This window comes from Peromyscus californicus, unplaced genomic scaffold, assembly GCF_007827085.1.
Source record: "Peromyscus californicus insignis strain IS unplaced genomic scaffold, ASM782708v3 Scaffold_20__1_contigs__length_68692818, whole genome shotgun sequence".
NCBI lineage: Eukaryota > Metazoa > Chordata > Mammalia > Rodentia > Cricetidae > Peromyscus > Peromyscus californicus.
In genome coordinates, this window is record NW_026294503.1 from 61598217 (window position 1) to 61615437 (window position 17221).

General features: G+C 43.2%; 1 long non-coding RNA gene across 5 annotated transcripts in view; it reads left to right on the plus strand.

Annotated features, from left to right (window-relative positions):
* LOC128117010 (uncharacterized) overlaps nt 1-17221 on the plus strand; it is a 166227-nt gene that overhangs the window by 136608 nt on the left and 12398 nt on the right. For all 5 annotated transcript variants that reach the window (XR_008220669.1, XR_008220670.1, XR_008220671.1 and 2 more), the window contains exon 6: nt 16503-16720. This is a non-coding gene — a long non-coding RNA (uncharacterized LOC128117010). The remainder of the gene's footprint in view (nt 1-16502; nt 16721-17221) is intronic.

The window sequence follows — 17221 nt, forward strand, 5'->3', positions numbered from 1 at the left end:
AGCAATGTTCAGAATGAAGAGCCTCTCCTCTCCTCTAGAGGCAGAATTTACTACATGGCTACAAAGTATAAAATCAGCTTGTCAACACAAAATCTATAAACAAGTCAATGCTCGGAACCTCGGTAGAAAGCCAGCAAGCTGGAGGAGAAGCAGTTGGGCTCGCGCTCATTTGCTAACCGCTCGCTTGGAAGTTGGCATAAAATGCTCTTGTTCTCAACAACTCGCTCACGTTCGGGTGACTGCTGACTTGCTGACATGCTCCATAGCATTTCAGATAGCTCCAGATAGCGGTGCCAGCCTGGCTCGACATGCAGAAGGACAGGTCAGAATTACTTAGGAGCAGTTGGGATCCCACGGCTGTTTATACAGTGGTCCTCTCAGTACTGAACAGCCACAGCCACAGGAAGAGCTGCTTGGCTTAATAAGCATTGAGTATTGGGACATCTGAATTTTGCATTCTAAACAAGTAATGGCCATGCAGAGGGATCAGGAACCATTTCCCTATATTCGCAAATCCTGCCCCCAAACTGCATTGACAAAAACGGCTCCCATTCAAAAGAGGGACATGACCCGAACCAACTGTAACGGGGTCCCAGGAGAGGTGAATCTTGTTGACCGAAGATGTACATTGTTCTTCTGAGTGCTGTGCTGATCTGACTGCACTAGGCCATCCGAGGACTCACTGGAGGCCAAGAGCTGGGAGAAGGCCATACTGGGCCCCACAAAGGAAAGGCAGTGAGTGAGATTCCTGGGCATCGAGTGCCTGAAGGAATCTTAAGAGCAAGTATGTTTAATATTGAACCAAGGTGTTTCTGATGGGCACCATAAGTACTCATTCTCTAAGGACTTCCTTTTGGTTTTGGATCGAAAGTTATGGGAAAGGCTTCTTTCCCAGGGTGGAACGGGGTTGGCAGGAACAGGAAAAGCTTAAGATGACCAAGTAGAGGGACAGGGCTGAGGATCCCCGTGGAGCACACCGTCTCTTCCCGCCAGGTCTCCTGGTCTAGTCGATCCCAAATGGCAGGCAGCTTGTTGGAGGCTTTGGTCAGGCAGCCCACGGAAGGATGGCTGAGTCAAGGAGGAAGTAGACGGCAGCGGATGCTGAGCTGTATGTAAGCGGCTTGGACGTGTGCTTCTTCATTAAGGGAGAAAGTCAGGTGGAAAATTTTGCTCCCTAGCTCTGCTTCCCATCCTAACGTTAATTACCTGTGGCATGCGGTGCCGTTGGCATTTTATGATATGAACATACCAGTCAGTCAGCCTTTGCTTTGATTTCTAAAAATCAAGTTGAAGCTAGTCAATTAGTATGTCTAGTATGCCAAACGGATCCCCGAAATCCGTGGCACTCGTTTCGAAACCTTGTTGTGTATTTGCATTTAATTTACCAAAGCCTAATTGAGGGGTGCCTCCCTCTAGCATCCTCCATGGACCAGAAGGGGATTTGTTTGTGTGTGGACATCTTTATAGGAAGTAGTATAGTCGTGTGAGGTTTGTAGACTGGTACCTACGTGTTTAAAGAGGCCACATTTTTGGGCTTGTCATCACTTATGAATAATGGCCATGGTATATTGTAAAAACCTTACCAGTGATTGGTTGCTTGAACTTGTTTTCAAAGGAGTCTGGGGTTTAATTTGTTGACATTACTTCTGTAGGTGTCCTGGTGTTGATAGAGTGAAACACGCACAGAAAGGGAGAGAGAGACTGAGACAGAAAGGTGAGGGAGGCAGACTTGTTCCAAGCTGTGCGAAGGGCATCTGTCTGGCTCCTCTCGCTGGGACGCCTTCTGCCCTATTTCTAACCATCATGCCCTGTGCTGACACAGGGTTGGAAAAGGTGCTCATGGAGAACTTACGTGTGGGGACAATTCCTATTTAGTATGTCTCGATATTTGAGAACCTTCTAGAAGACTCTTTTGAGTGTGCACACAGAACAAGTGCTCTGACTACTCACCTACATTTAGCCACAGCCATGCCAGTCTCCTAGTCATGGGGAAGGTTGGCTGCCAAGCGCCTGGCTGGTTCTACCTCTGGTCGAGTCCTTACATGCTTCTGTAAATTTCATTTTCTCATGATTCACAGAGCTCGCTGTTCAGTGGCACATGATTGTATTTTTGCTCAAGAAGAAGAGGACACAGCCCAGCCGATTCCATGGAAATTCAGAGAGGGCGGCCACATGGGGGCAATTTTAATCCAGGCGAAGCGGAGCCCATGGAGCCCTGAAGATTGTTATTCAGTTTGGAATGGCATAACTTTGTCATTTTCAAGATATGTGGAGAATACTCTACGTATAAAAGTCTCCCCAAATTAGAGTTTGGAGATGGCCACCCTGTGCTGTTTCTGAAGTCTGTTCTCAAAAGTCTGCCTCTGTCAGCTGTGTATGGAGGAGGGATGGGGGATGGGGTGGATTCATGCTTTTCATGTTAGCCTGTATGAAAATTCACCTTCCGAAACTCAGCCACTGCTGCTGCTTCTGCTCCTCCTCCCCTTCCTCCCCCTCCTTCCTTTCTTTCTCCTCCTCCTCCTCCTCCCTCCCTTCAGCTGTCAGACTGTGGGAGCATTCATTCTTGTGCCTGCAAGTTCATCTATTTATTCCTCCCAGGCTGTCGCCATCCACAAAATAGCAATTGTGATGTAAACAGACTCACCGAATCACTGGTGAAAAATGGTGTAGAAAGCAGGGCAAAGGGAAGCCTGTAGCATGACCCTGGTGCCTGCCCTTCTGGAACCTTCTCTCTGTGGCACAGTTGTTTAACAGCTTAAAAATCATTTATTCAAGAAATACTTACTGGCTGAACTGAACCGGTAAGTGTAAGAGTAAGGCACTTCAAAGCCTGCCTGGGTTTGCTGACAAGTATATGTTTTGACATAAAGGTTTACTTAATTAAAAAAAAAAAAAGAGTTAAAAATAAAACATAAATGAAATAAAAATGTATGTAGTGTACCTTTTATAGTTTGGGCCAATAGGGAGTTCACACATGAAAAACAACACTGATTGGACAAAAAGACAAGAATTCTAATTTTTTTTTTTTTGAGATAGAGTCTTACTTTGTAGCCCAAGCTGGCCTATAATCAATGATCCTCCTGCTTCAGCCTCTAAAATGCTGGGATTACAGGTGTGTGCCACCGTGATCAGCTTCTCAATACATTCTTGAACATTTTCAAGTACCTAGGAAATAACTCAGCTATATTTGAAAGGGAATAAATAATAACTGGCCTTGTCGCCAAGACAAGGGCCAATACTGACATAAAGGATTTGCCCATCTACCTCGCTGTGTTCCTATTTCAGTCTGCCGATTTGGGGATCCATGTCAGATGTCATATTCTAATTTGTAGTGAAATAAATAAACAGAGGAGCAAGACAATTCTCTACAATTTGTTCAAAATGTATCCATTTTATACTTTCAAACATATTAGAAACAGCTCATTAATTTACCTAGAAAATCCTATTAGAATTGGGATGATAACTGCATTAAAACATCAGCTTTTCCAATTCAGCATTCTTTCATTGTTGTTGATGATGTTAAAAAATTGTTTGTTAATGTTTGTTTTCTGTGTATGTGTATACACGTGTGAGGACAACTTGTGGAAGCCGGGCCTCTTCTACCATATGGGTCTTATGAATGGAAATCATGTCATCAGGCTTCTTGGCAAATGCCTTTACCTGCTGAGCCATCTTACTGGCCCCCAACTCAATGTTCTTTTTGGTTTTTCAAGACAAAGTTTCTCTGTGAAATAGTCCTGGCTATCCTGGAACTCACTCTGTAGACCAGGCTGGCCTCGAACTCACAGAGATCTAAAGGTGTGCACCACCAACTGCCCAAAGTGGTTTTCTTTGTTTGTTTGTTTTTTGTTATTTTTTGTTTTTTTTTGAGACAGGGTTTCTCTGTGTAGTTTTGGTGCCTGTCCTGGAACTCGCTCGGTAGACCAGCTGGCCTCGAACTCACAGAGATTGGCCTGCCTCTGCCTCCTGAGTGCTGGGATTAAAGGCGTGTGCCACCACCGCCCCCCAATTCAATATTCTTAACTAGGACCATGATCTAATGTTCATGTCCTTGCTGAATAGGGGAGAAATCCAGCAGGCTATGGGACTGGGTGACCAAGAGGACTGTGGTAGCCCTATCTGCATAGGGACTAGAAGAGGAAAAGCCGACATGGCAGAAGACAACAACTGGGTTGTGAAACCTGTGTGTGAAGTGTCTGTGTGACATCAAGAAGAGATGGTACTGATCTGGGAGCTGGCACTTAGGAACGCCAACCAAGCCAACCAGGCTTCCTGTCTGGCTTGTTGGTTTCTCTGGAAGTAAGGACAGGATCATAACAAGAACAGACAGAACACAGGGAATGGGCTTGCATGTACTCACCTGAGTCTGCTTTCTGCTGCTATGATCAACACCATGACCAGAAGCAACTTGGGGGAGGACAGGGTTTGCTTGGCTTACTGTTCCAGGTCATAGTCCATCACTGAGTGAATTCAGGGCAGGAACTCAAGGTAGGCAGGAACTGAAGCAGACACGGTGGAGGAGCACTGCTTACTGGCTTACACCCAGGCTCATGCTTGTTTTTCTGATCCAGCCCAGTCTCACCTGCAGAGGGACGCTGTTGCCCACAGTGGGCTAGGCCCTCCTCCATCAACTAGCAATCAGGAAAATGCCCCCACAGACATGCCCACAGGCCAAGCTGATGGAGGCCATTCTTCAGTTGAGGTTCTTTCTTCCCCGGTGTGTCCAGTTTACAAGTTCAGGCCTCACACTGTGTCTTAGGGTTTCTATTGCTGCAAGGAAACACTCTGACCAAAAGTAAGCTGGCGGGGAAAGGGTTTATTTGGCTGACATTTCCAGATCATAGTTAATCACTGAAGGAAGCCAGGACAGGAATTCAAACAGGTCTGGAATCTGGAGGCAGGAGCTGATGCAGAGGCCACGGAGGGGTGCTGTTTACTGGCTTGCTCCGCATGACTTGCTCAGCCTGCTTTCTTATAGAACCCAGGACCACCAGCCCAGGGATGGCCCCATCTGCAGGCAGTGTAATCTCCCCAGGTGGTTAGCAATGCTGCGCCTATTTCCATGTGTTCATCAGACAGCTGCGTATCTTGCTTAAAGCAATATTTTCAAGTCCTCTGTCCTTTTCAGTCAGGACACTAGTCTCTCATTGTTGAATTGTAAAGATTTTTAAACCCTCCGGAGAGTCATCAACTTTTGACCATTCCGCTCTACTAGTCTCCATGTTTTTCATGCGCTACATTTGAAGCTTTCGTTGGGTATGGTCCTTCCATGACGTCACTTCAAAACAAAGAGACCTTTGTAAAGGCTGGGGCAATCTGTTCTCTCATGTCTTACACAGAACTCTTTATTTTGATTACTTACAGCAAACAATTTTCTTTTAGAGACCAGCTTGTGAGAAAAACTGAATTAAAATGTGATCCAGCAGAACTAGGCCTGGCCACCTCAGGCACAGCTCTAACATTTCCAGCTCTCTTTGCCTAGCTGCATGCTTGAAGTAACGTTTCCACAGACTAAATCAGTGCATGTGTGCTGTGTCCACATTCACAACTATTTCTGTACTTGGTTGAGAGTTCTCAGAATGACGCTCAGACGCTTGTCTTGTTTACGAAAATACCAGATAAATATATACAAATGCGGGTTGTTTGCCCCTTTTCCAGGTTATATTTGGCACAAACGCACAGAGGACAAAAGAGGGCCCAGACTCTAGCCTGTGGTTTGAGTCCCTCAGCCCTCACAGCCCTGTGTGCTCCCACCCACCGCCCCACAGAAGAGCTGCTGTGTGCTCCTCTGACTCTAATTCCAGAGGAGAGGTGAGAAAGAATGTGCATTTTCTATTTTGTGACATTTTTGTGGTGGCATAGATATTTTCGTGAAATCTAGCCATGAAATTTCTCCTCTTCTGAAAAGATAACACATGCGGACTTATTTTAAAGAGTAAACCATTTAACTAACTACCCTTGTGTGTGCCAAATAAAACCACACTCGACTGTTTGAAACTGCCTTAGTTGGCTGACATGGGGCCAGTAAATTTTAATACGTTTCCATGATATTCAGCTATTTCTACATCAACAAAGTGAACCATATTCCTTAAAAAACGCCCCGGAGGATGGAGTCATGTTTATAGAAACACTCAGTAAAACGTTGCTTTGTGAATGTCCTAAAATCACTTTCGTATGTTATCATTTATTTATTCCCAAGAAGATTGTAAGCAACTCACAAGAGCTGTTTTAATCCTCCTTTATTGCAAAAATACAATGGTCTGTGCGTGGTGCAGGCCGAGCAGACACAGCTGGCGGATTGACCCTGCACCCGACAAAACTTACTCGAAACTCAAAAGTTGTTCTGTTAGGTAACCAGTTGTAGTGCGTTTCAAAGATCTGAGAGGTAGTGGTCAGTGAATGTCAGTGTTCGGAGACCTAAGCTTTCCAAATGGCTCTTTGGTCTCGTCCTATCATCTTTCATTTACCGGTCAGCTCAGGAGGTTGACGTCCATCATCAGCCTGTGGCAGACAGCTCTGCTTGCCCACGTGTTCTTTCTGAGCTCTGTTTGAAGGCTTCATCAGGAGTGTACCTGTCATGGCGTTGTTTTAAAACAGAAAGCCGCATTTCAAGGCTGGCACAATCCATCCTCTTATGTCTTATAAATGGGAGAGAGAACTCTTCATCAACAAAGTGAACTATATACATTACAAAATTCTAGGATGCCACTTTTCAGAATGGTAGCTACCACCTAAGTGTGACTGTTTAGTATCGGAAATATAGCAAATCTGAAATGATCTGCCCTGTGTATACCAGGTCCACATCGGGCAAACAAAAATGTGTGAAACTTACCAGCCATTTGAAAATATCGATGCAGTGTTGAAACGTAAAACTTGGGGTATGTTAGGCTAAATAAAACATTTGTTATTTAATTACCTTCCAGTTCCCGTTTCCTTTCTGATTACAGGGCTGCTAGACATTTTGGAATGAAGGATGTGACTCACATTAAACTTTGCTCTGGTACAGTTCCCACCCTTAGTTCCGTTAACATTTAGGGACAGGTAATTCTTTGTTGTGGATTCATCCCGTGCTCTGTGGGTAGGAGTTTCACCTCCTTCCCTAGGGAAACTCAGAATGTCCCCAGACTTTGCTCAGTGTCCTGGGGTGCAAAGTTACCCCGGCTAAGAAGCATACTAAAGGGTGTGAAATAGTTTTGTAGATCACTTGCTACTGCGATATGCTTTATACATGTATCAAGGTTAGGCACTCTCTGTCTCTGTCTCTCTCTCTCTCTTGATTATTAGATTTCATCTAATAGATCACATGGATTTGTGGGACCTATTTTTAGCCTCACTATGTATATATGCATATAATATATATATATATGCTGTTCCCTGTTCAGTGGGAAGTGGACAATTGCTCTTTAACCATTCAGCATTTTCAGTGCTGGTGTCCACACCACTGTGTTTTCTATTGAGTTCACCAGGGAAGGAGGGGAGGCATTGCTCATACTTTCGTCTGTTCGAATTGTGACATCTGAAACTCCATGTCAGTTGTGATGTTTATATATATATATATATACCAAAGCAAAACTCTGAGTCAATCATCAATCATAGCAGACTCACTGCAGGGACAAAGTCAGTGTCCTGTCTGTGGAAGTGCAGAACAGCCGGGACCCCCTGCCTTTCAGCAGAACCAAGAGGCCTCTTGCACAAGCTCACTAATTTTAGATGAAATAGTTTCCTATTTTGGTCACAGCTGCTGGCATTCCAAGAGCCTCTTATTCTGCCTGGTGAAATGAGGAGGCTCTGTCAGAGGTTTGGTCCCGTCTGAGGATTTGGTGACATCATTTTGAGAATTGCTAGCTGTCGGGAGTATGTTTTATGTGTAGCAAATAACTGTAGTACATGGTTTGTATGACTAAGGATTCTCAAGCTGACTTTAGAGAACCCCCTCTTTATGAGAGTGCTCGCCTCAACTGAAGTGGAGAGGTCGCTTTCCTGGACGGCGTCCAATGTCACTGGCCGTCCGACACAGGAACATGCCGGGGGTCATGGCAAGACTCACTGGTCCTGTGGGTGTGCCACCGGCCCTCTCCCTCCCGTTCGAGTTTTAAGCATTTCAGTGACTTTGTCACAGTTGACAAAGCTTCAGGGTGGTGTTGCCTTTTGAATATCACTGTCCCAATGCGCTCGTGACTTCAGAAAGACCCTCCATCTGCTGCTACACACAGACCTCACATAGCTCTGTGCCGCAACCCTACCTGCTCCGGTTTCTAATGGAATGGTGACTCTTTTCAGCTCCTTTTGGATCAGTCCTCCGTGAGAAGAAACCTCTTCAAGAGGGGCTTTGATCACTGAGTATTTGATTGCTATAACTGAATCTATGAGGAACTGTGGTCAAACTCAGTTAACTTTAGCTCTCTCTCTCTCTCTCTCTCTCTCTCTCTCTCTCTCTCTCTCTCTCTCTCTCTCTCTGTTTGTGTGTGTGGGGGGGGGGGGGTAGGTGGGTTAAAGATCAATCTTCCACTCCTCCAAAGGCTAGATTCTTTGGGTTACTAGAACCTTCTTCTGAAAGATACTCTAGTTCTCGTCTTATTAGCTGGCAGGCTGGGGTTTTACAGATGACGTTTATTACCAGGACTTTAGGTTTAGCTGTGTCTCTGTGGTCTCTGATGGCTCCCCTTGTTATCTTGTGGAGAAAAATCTCAGGGAAAACTATATGCAGAGTGAAATCATCTTGACCAGGACCTCAGAGGCTACAGAGTCTCGCAGTTAGTGCTTCCTTTGATTGCAGACTTTGGTGAAGCCGTCTCTGCAGATGGACTGTGTGTGCAGCGAGGGAAGGGGCATGTCAGGGCGTCAGTGTGTACCAGCGCTGGACTATGCTGTTCCCTGTTCAGTGGAAGTGAACAGCTGCTCTCTGTTCAGTCTCTACCTCTTTGTCTCCTGTGTAGCTCGTCCATTATATAACTTTAGTTTCTCAGAAAGTAGCAGGTTCCCATGATACTGGAAAAGCAGAAAACTCAACAGAGGCAAACTGGGCACGTTGTAGAAGCCAAATGCCTCACTTCCAGAACTTGCTGCTAACAGGTTTCATTGCCATCATTCAGGCATGGTCCTAAGAAAGATGGGAAAACACAGCGGTCAGCTCTGTCACTGGCCTGTGTTGTGAGAGTTCTTGTCTGTACCTCCTGATTAAAAAGAGAAAACTTTGGAAGTGATGTTCTGGGTTTGTCAAAACAAAACTCACACCCTCCCCTCCCACCGAAGAACACCATCTCGACTGCTCTTTTAGCTACATGAATAAAGGAATTTAAAAGTAGCCTTGGGAACCAGCGAGACTGGAAACCAAACCAAGGACGCTTTGTGCCAGGCAGGCTGCAGATCGGTTGTGGGCTGAGACTGGTCATCAGTCCAGTGCATTTGGACGTCACTTAACTACTTGGCTGTGTGAAATACAATTTTGTGTAATTTTAATACTTTGACCAATATTAACCTGGAGCTGCCAATGTGAGTTTAAATCATAGGGTTATAGTAACATTTCAAGAGCCACAAAGAACCATTTTGCTCTAAATGTTAGTAAATTACAGCATCTTCTTGAAGTAAGCAAATAAGCAATTTTAAAAGCAGCCATCTGTTAGGATTATACGGCATCTACCATTTTTCTGGGTTCCTCTCAATTTCTATAAGATTATCATTTTTTTCTTATCAAATAAAAGTTGACTCATCAAGTGCATCTGCATGAAGAAAGCACCTTCAGGATTTTGAACTGATTGTCTGAACTTTCAACTCACAGTTGCATTGCCATGAACCACTTCCTATACGGGAGGCTCCCCTCCCCTCCCCCTCTGTGTCTGAGCAGCATGCACCCGTCTCCAGTTCCCCATGGTGATGTGAAGGCCAATCTGAGCACACAGCTGACCCACTGATATCATATTACCAACGTTAATTTCATAAATGTAGGAATTTTGGTTGGTTCTGTTCCCTGTTGTATAACAGTACCTGGCATAATTACTCAGTCAATATTTTTTAAAATGAATGGTTGTTTTAACCCATGGTGGTAGTTTGTACTAGTTAGGCCTGTGTAGAAAATGCCAGAGAACAGTTTATTCTGGTACTATTGAAGAATTTTGGGAATGCTTAATTTTAGGGGATTATGCACTCCTTTTTAGCACACTGATTTTGTTGGATTTTAGAACAGTGTTTTATAAATTACCTAAGAGACCTTTGTGTTTACTTTTGCATCCGTGTGGATCTGATCTTTGAATCTTCAAAGAATGTTGCGATCAAAGAAAGAATAAGGAAACACATATCAGAAGGGGCAGTTACCTTCTGTCCCAGGCAGAGAGCTGGGAAAAGAAAGAGAGATACTACATGGAAGCACTCAATGTCTTATTGGACAAGAATTCTGTCTTTAGGGTTTATAGGGTGAGAAGAAGCTGATTTGAATATTCATCTATCTATCTATCTATCTATCTATCTATCTATCTATCTACCTACCTATCTATCCTCTGTCATCTATCAACAAAAGGCCAAGCTTATTCTCCTTCACTTATTTTATATGTATTTTCATGTATGTACATATGATCTTTCATATGCTGCCTAGTAAACAATTATAACTAAATGTATTGAGTATTTTTTTTAGTATGAGGTATAGTTAGAGTTTATTAAAAGAGATTTTAATATATATTTTAGACATCAGGGCTAAGGGAAAGAGGCACTTGGGAAGAAAGTAAGGAAAGTCAAGAGTAATAGTTATACATAGATATTTAAGTTACTGTCTTCAAAGAGATGCTAAAGAATTTCAATGTAGTTACAGGTTGGGTCCTGAGGTATAGCTGATGGGATTGTAGTTGATATACTAGAACTCTAGGTCATAGAGATGCAGGAATTTAGCATATTTTCTGTAAACAGAATTATTCTTAATTGTGAGATTTCTCTAGGAGAAATCATCTAGGAGACTAGTGTAGCTGTCCCTGAGGTCCTATACACATAGGCCATAAGCCTGATATTTTGTTACTTTAACACTCTTAACATGAACATTATCATCAACAGTTTAACCTGGCTGTGGATGCTTTGAACTACAGTATGACTGTGGAAAGATGTGCCCATGGGTACAACACTAGCATAAATATTACAGGGTAACCAACTGCTTTCTGATTGGATTTAAGCTCCAATCCACAAAAAGAAACTCATGTTCAAAGCTGTAAATTTGGCCAGTGTGGTAGAATATTATTTTAAGGTGTGTTACTTTTGTCTATGATCTGGACCATTTGTTTAACGATGCAAAGATGTGTTACATTTGTTTGATTAAATAAAATTCACCTGCCGTCAGGAGGCTGAGTCAGCAACTAGCTGACAGGAAGTGGTAGGGAGGAACCAGATAGAGAAGGACTTTTAAGTGAGGGCTGGGAGACGGATGCACGGCTTTTTGGGAGATGCGAGCTAGGAGAGGAGGTGAGCAACTTCCTATTGAGCCTCTCTGAGGAGCAGAATTCCACCTCAACTTTTGAATCTTGAGTTCTTTAGAGGGACGGAGATTTAGATAAGTTCCCTTCTTAGCTTTGAAAGAGTCGGTGCTTGAGGGAACAGAATCCCCCCAGGTTGCATGCCTTGGGCCCGAACCGCTGCTGGTAGCAGCGGAGTTACAGTTGATGATTAGGGCAGCCATTGCTTAAAAGGCAGCAACAGCTATAAAGACACCAGGCCAAGAACACATGGTCAGGGAGTTCACTGTTGTTCTGTTAAATGGACATATGATGTGGGATGTCCTGTATGCTGTAAATATATGTTGCTATGATTGATTGATAAATAAAAACGCTGATTGGCCAGTAACCAGGCAGGAAGAATAGTGTAGATGGGACAAGGAGAGAGGAGAATGCTGGGTAGAAGAAGGCTGAGACAGGGGATGTTGCCAGCCACCTTGGTGAGTAGCAAGATGTAAGTTACCAGTAAGCCACAAGCCATGTGGCAAGGTATAGATGAATAGAAATGGGCTGAGTTTAAGTGTAAGAGCTAGACAGTGGTAGGCCTGAGCTAATGGCCGAGCAGTTTAATTAATATGAGCTTCTGAGTGATTATTTTATAAGCGGTTGTGGGGTCCATGGGGCTGGACAGGACTGGAGAAAACTCCAGCTACAGACATAGTATAAGACTACCTTCTAAATTCATATTTCTATACCCATAGATTGGTGGAGCTCTCAGACCTTATCCGAAATACATCACTATGTAGTGGATGGCGGTTAATGCAGAAACTCAAAACTGGTCAAAGTGCAGAGAATAAGCATCACTAGAGTGCTCAGGCACAAGTGGGACCTCTGTAATCACCGTCACACTCAAGACTCAGGGACCATTTGGAAGAGGGGAGGTTGGGGAGGACTGGAGTGAAATAATGTCTCCTAGACATGACCGGAGTTCTGTTCTCATGGATTAACAGCAGCTGTGGTTGCCCACACAAGACTTGCACAGGATCAAGCCAGTCCATATTCAAGCATGGAGTGTGGAGGGGCTCATGAGCCTTCTCTCCTGATGAAGGAGCTATTGATGGTAATAACTTCTGGTGGAAAGAGAGTCAGTTTGTGTTAAAGGTGTAGATTCCAGAAGGTCAGTCCTAGCCTAGTAGATGACCCCCACCACCACCCGTGAGTAGCAGCACAGACTGGTCTCAGTTGGTCATTTTAAGAGAGAGAGAGAGAGAGAAGGTGGGAAGGTGGGGATGCTCTGGGAAGAGTTACAGGGCAGAGTGGAGGTGGAATAAGATGAAAACATGTTCTATGAAATTCTCAAAAGAAATGATAAAAAATATTGTATGAGTAAACAAATATCCCCATGTCGGCAACATTCACAGCAAATGTGAATTATACTAGAAGTGTTCCATCTTCAGCTGGTGAGAGGCTTCATCTGGACTTCAAAGGGGGGGGGGGGTCCCTTCACTCTCCCTATAACAGCCTTGTGTTTTGTACTGTCTCCGATAGTATAATTGACAGTTGAGTTTGGAGGACACTAACTTGCTAAAACACTCCTGCTTTGTGTCTTCTAAGGCTTACATATTACAACAGGACCATAACTGCATTAGTGTAAAGGAGCCAGTGCCAATTTTCATCGTCACACAGAAATCTCTTATTTATTAATTCACCCACTTCTGAAGCATAAAGGAGGTCAGCAGGCCTACAACACTGTTGTTAGACGTTTTGCAGTCCCGAGTACTGCAGACCACATACATGCCTGTTTGCTGAAGTCCCAGTACATCTCATGCCCAGTAAGAAACTGCTCATTTCTTCAAGGAAGACCGAGCTAGACCAGGGTGGGCTCCACACAGCAGGACCGTCCAACTGGCAGGTCTCCCCTGTAAATGCTATGAGTTAAAAATAGCAGAAATGTCAGAGTTTCATTGATGATTATGACATTTTGTATGAAAGGGAGCACAGACTGGCCATGTGGCATGTACACTAACACACCTTGAACTCTGTAAACTTTTGTATGATGCCTAAAGTTCAGACATGTAGTTTCTGCACTCAGAAACATAGGAAATTAAATGTGTTACATGACCTTTAAATAATTGCTTATAAAATGATTATTTAATAGATAATTAACACTAATGGTTTTTTTTAATGGAGACTTCAGGGTCTTTATGTATGGAATCATATAGTATGCAAACGAGGATGCTTTGATGCCTTCCTTTCCCATTTGTACCCTTTGACTTGTTACTCTTGTCTTCCTGCTCAAGCTGAGCCTTTGAGGGCTGTAGTGAGTGACAGTGGAGAAAGTGGGCACCCTTGCCTGAGTCCCAGGTTCAGGGGAAACACTGCATTTTACCCTCATTAAGTATAATGCTAGCTATAGGTGTGTAGTATATTGACTTTATTCTAATGATGTTTCTTCTGTCCCGAGTTCCTTCAGGATTTTTATCCTCAAAGGATGTTGGAAATTGTCCTGCTTCTGTGGAGATGACCACGTAATTTCTATCCTTAAGCACATTTATGTGTATGTTTATTGATTTCTTTTATGTTGAGCTATCTTTGCATCCCTGGAATGAAGCCCATTGGATTGTGATGAATTTTTTTTTTATATTTTCTTAAATTTGGTTGGTCAATATTTTGTTGGAAATTTTTGCATCTACATTCATCAAGGGACACTGGTCCATTATTTTCTTGTTTTATCCTTATTTGGTTTTGATCTAACCATAATGCTGGTTTTGTGAAAGAATTTAGTAGTATCCCTTTCTTTCCTTTTTAGTGAGCTAGTTTGGGAAGCATTGGTATTCTTTTTTGGAAGTCTGGTAGAATTCACCAGTGAATCCATCTGGGATTGAGCATTTCTTGATCTGGAGAATATTTTCATTACCAAATCAATCTCACTATTTATTATAGATCTGCCTAAATATTCACCTCATCTCAGCTTAATTTTGGTAGACCACATGCATCTAGAGATTTATCCATTTCTTCTAGATTTTCCAGTGTAATGGATTTTCTGTTTTTACGATGATTTTCTGAATTTTACTGTTATCAATTGAAATGACTCTTTTCCACCTCTAGTTTTATTAATTTGAGTCTTTTTTCTTTTGGTTAGTTTGGTTAAGTGTCTGTGTGTGTGTTTTAATATATATATTTCAAATATATATATATATATATATATATATATATATATATATATTTGCAAAGATCCAACTCTGTTTCACTGACTTTTTGTACTGTTTTTCTTATTTCCACTTTACTAATTTCTTCCCTGTTCTTATTTCTTTTTGTTTGCTGACTTTGAGTTTGGCTTGTTTTTGTTTTTCCAAACCCCTAAGGTGCATCATTAATTTATTTATTTGCACTCTCTCAATTTTTTAATGTTGGGGCTGAAATCTTCCCTCTTAGACAATTGTCATTGTATCCCATGATTCCATGTTAAAGTATCTCTATGTACAGGGTAATCCTAAAATTTCATCTTTTAAATCTAACTTTCCCTAGCACACAGTAAGCCACATTGTTGAGTCAAGGGTAACCACTCATTTCTGGCAGAAACTGCAAAACTGTATGAGAGCAGAGAAGGACATAGAGAAGATTGAAGGAATGTGTAGATGAGTATGGAATGGAACCATAGGCTTTTGTCCTTTCTGAAGGAATGTGTAGATGAGTGTGGAATGGAGCTACAGGTTTTTGTCCTTTCTGCAGGATGATGATCTCCAAAGAAAACAGGCCATGTTGATTAAACTTGTAGAGCAGGTTCTAGAGATGGAAGGCATCATCTAGCAAATGTGAATCTTCACAGGCCCTTACCCAAGCAGTATGGCGCTGAACCTCTGGGAGATATTTGAAAATCTGTGCCATTCCACACACTGGTAGATGGTCCCACTGTCCAGAGCAGGCTCCAGTCAAGAAAGACATGGAGAAGGCCATGCTTGCTTAGTTGACATTTAAAAGGCTGTGTGTGGTTAGCAAATGATCCTGGGTCACTCTACAACTTACTGGCTTGGTTGTATTTGTGCAAATACTTTATTTTTGCAAATTTAAAAATGCAGATAGGTAAGAATAAACTAACTGGCATCCCCAGAGATTGATTTCATGCGTCAGTGTCGGTGATTTCAACTTTTTTCTCTCTTGCGTCGATCTTTTCCCCTCATGATGAGGACTGTGAGGCCAGACTGGAACAGTGGGTTTCTGATTAGCCTGAGCGCTCGCCTAGAAGGCCAAGTTCATCATGGCTGTTCTTCCAGAGTGGAGAACATACCTGCCAGAACTCCAGGCAAGCTGGACTCAGATCCATGTTCTTCTTGAAGTCAAAGTCAGACAGGTAGACATTAGTCACCAGGATTTGTGCTCAGTGGCTTTCCCATTCTGGGCCCCTGCTGATGAGGCCCTGGCACAGTCTTAAGCTGAGTGTGTGCACTGATTTTATGAACACATTGCCCATGTCACTCACCATGATGCACATGTCTCCTACATGCTCACCAGTGGGCATTACTACTCCAAAAGGTTTATATTCATGCATGTACCAGGCTCTACTGCTTCTGTGGTTATGGGTCTGAGCTGTGAGTGAGGCTATGGTCCTTTGTGTAGATGCAACTTCTCCCCATGGGCATGTCATGGCTCCCCAAGTCTCAAGAGGGAAAACTTTCTTGTCATCTATGACCCTCAACAAACCTTTAGTTGCAAGGGGGTCCTTGTTTGTGGGGTTTCTCCAGCGCATGCAGGGAAAGAACAGGGCTGATGGAAGCGGGTTTGTCTCATTTTCAGTTCCTGGTTATCATACCCAAACAGTACTAATTTTATCTTAATCACTACCAATATTGTCCACATTTCATAACATTATACTTCAAAGTTAAGAAAATGCAGCCCATTTCTATCTTGTCATCCACTGGTAAACAATGATCAAGCTTCTATAGTCACATGAGGCTCCTAGGCATGCACAAAGTAGAAATAGAATCGGTTTTTAGTGGGTGCATTTTCGTCAACAAAAGTGATTTGTTACTTAACCCAAAGATCATCTCCCCTCCATCCCTGAATGTCTGGTTAATGGAATTTTTTTTTTTCCAGGACAAGATGCACTTTGGATTGGAATTTGATGCTGACTGGGGACCATGGTGAGCCGCAAAGGTGACAAGCATGGTCTGCTCAGTGACTCAATCTGTGCATTGGAACAGCGGATGACGTTTGGAATTTTGGTTTCCCCACCCACTGAGCAGAGGGATGGGAAGTGCCGTGTGTATTACATTTATGTTCCTGTCCAGCGCTTCATGCTCAAGGTGTCTGAGGTAGGGGCATGTCTGTGATAAAAATACACTAGTTGAAGAAAAAAAAAGATTGGATTTCAAAATTAGTTTTTTAAATTGCTACTGACATTCAGTAGTCTCCAAGTCTTCTTTCATTTGGAAAACCGAGAGAGACTGGCGTAGTTAGGAGACTATGAAGAGTCATGTTCTCAGCTTCATGGAAATCCTTTCCCATCCTCTGCCCTGGTCAGCTGACGGGGTGTTGGCTTATTACCCATTCTCTTCCATATCAGCCCCCTTTAGATTAATGATCCAGAGGGGATCTATTTTATTGTGAAAATCCCAGACACAGCTCCGTGTCAGGTGTAACACTGCATGGGTATCAATGTCAGCTCTTGGGGCCTGATCCTGAGGGCCACGTAGCCGTGATATAGTGTGAGTTCCTGTAAATCCCCTGACCACATGGGCAGAAACATGCAACATGGAGGCATCGGAGCCTTCTAAAAATAAGTGGGTGTGGCTAGCTCTGACTAGGTGTGTGCT